The following is a 1,989-nucleotide window of genomic DNA, read 5'->3' as shown; positions in this document are numbered from 1 at the left end:
TATGACATAGAGGATTCCACATTTTCTTGTTCTCTTCTCTTTCATATGAGCAGGAACAAAGACAAAGGCATTCTTGTTGAGGCTGACCCTGAACCTGAAAGGACCTTGAAGCGAAAGCTAAGAGAAGCTAAGGCACAACTCCCTGTAGAGGACCTAACCGAATTCTTCAAAGAAGAAGAACCCATGGCAGCCGAAAACAACAACAATGCCAACAATGCAAGGAAGGTGCTAGGTGACTTTACTGCACCTACTCCCAATTTCTATGGGAGAAGCATCTCTATCCCTGCCATTGGAGCAAACAACTTTGAGCTTAAGCCTCAATTAGTTTCTCTAATGCAACAGAATTGCAAGTTCCATGGACTTCCAATGGAAGATCCTCATCAGTTTTTAGCTGAGTTCTTGCAAATCTGTGACACAGTCAAGACTAATGGGGTTGACCCTGAGGTCTACAGACTGATGCTATTCCCTTTTGCTGTAAGAGACAGAGCTAGAATATGGTTGGACTCACAACCTAAAGATAGCCTGGACTCTTGGGAAAAGCTAGTCAATGCCTTCTTGGCAAAGTTCTTTCCACCTCAAAAATGGAGTAAGCTTAGAGTGGAAGTCCAAACCTTCAGACAGAAGGATGGAGAATCCCTCTATGAAGCTTGGGAAAGATACAAACAATTAATCAGAAAATGTCCTTCTGACATGCTTTCTGAATGGAGCATCATAGGTATTTTCTATGATGGTCTCTCTGAACTATCCAAGATGTCTTTGGATAGCTCTGCTGGAGGATCTCTTCATTTGAAGAAGACGCCTACAGAAGCTCAAGAGCTAATTGAAATGGTTACAAATAACCAATTCATGTACACTTCTGAAAGGAATCCTGTGAACAATGGGACAAGTCAGAAGAAAGGAGTTCTTGAGATTGATGCTCTGAATGCCATTTTGGCTCAGAACAAGATATTGACTCAACAAGTCAATTTGATTTCTCAAAGTCTGTCTGGAATGCAAAATGCACCAAGCAGTACTAAGGATGCTTCATCTGAGGAAGAAGCTTATGATCCTGAGAATCCTTCAATGGAAGAGGTGAATTACCTAGGAGAACCCTATGGAACACCTATAATTCTTCATGGAGAATCACCCAAATTTCTCATGGAAGAATCAAGAGAAACCTCAACAAGGTTTCAACAACAACAATGGTGGAAGAAACAGGTTTAGCAATGGCAAGCCTTTTCCATCATCTTCTCAGCAACAGACAGAGAATTCTAAGCAGAACCCTCTGACTTAGCACCATGGTCTCTGATCTAATCAAAACCACTCAAAGTTTCATGACTGAAACAAGGTCTTCCATTAGGAATTTGGAAGCACAAGTGGGACAGCTGAGCAAGAAAGTTACTGAACTCCCTCCTAGTACTCTCCCAAGTAATACAGAAGAAAATCCAAAAGGAGAGTGCAAAGCCATAACCATGGCCGAATTTGGAGAGGAGGGAGAGAAAGTGAACGCCACTGAGGAAAGCCTCAATGGGCGTGCACTGACCTCCAATGAGTTCCCTAGTGAGGAACCATGGGAATCTGAGGCTCAAAATGAGACCATAGAGATTCCATTGGACTTACTTCTGCCCTTCATGAGCCCTGATGAGTATTCTTCCTCTGAAGAGGATGAGTATGTCACTGAAGAGCAAGTTGCTAAATACCTTGGAGCAATCATGAAGCTAAATGACAAGTTATTTGGAAATGAGACTTGGGAAGAAGAACCTCCTTTGCTCACCAAAGAACTGGATGACTTGTCTAGGCAGAAATTACCTCAAAAGAGACAAGATCCTGGGAAGTTTTCAATACCTTGTAGCATAGGCACCATGACCTTCAAGAAGGCTCTGTGTGACTTAGGGTCAAGTGTGAACCTCATGCCTCTCTCTGTAATGGAGAAGCTAGGGATCTTTGAGGTACAAGCTGCAAGAATCTCACTAGAGATGGCAGACAACTCAAGAAACAAGCTCATGGACT

At 42.6% G+C, this 1,989-nt stretch overlaps 1 non-coding gene across 1 annotated transcript; it reads right to left on the bottom strand.

Moving 5' to 3' along the window:
- Positions 1-588: 588 nt before the first annotated feature.
- LOC130972531 (small nucleolar RNA R71) lies at positions 589-696 on the bottom strand. The gene has a single exon (XR_009083693.1). It is a non-coding gene; the product is annotated as a small nucleolar RNA R71 (small nucleolar RNA).
- Between the last annotated feature and the right edge of the window lie 1,293 nt (positions 697-1,989).

The sequence above is a fragment of the Arachis stenosperma genome, chromosome 3 (assembly GCF_014773155.1).
Source record: "Arachis stenosperma cultivar V10309 chromosome 3, arast.V10309.gnm1.PFL2, whole genome shotgun sequence".
NCBI lineage: Eukaryota > Viridiplantae > Streptophyta > Magnoliopsida > Fabales > Fabaceae > Arachis > Arachis stenosperma.
This window is presented reverse-complemented; position numbering and strand designations above follow the sequence as displayed.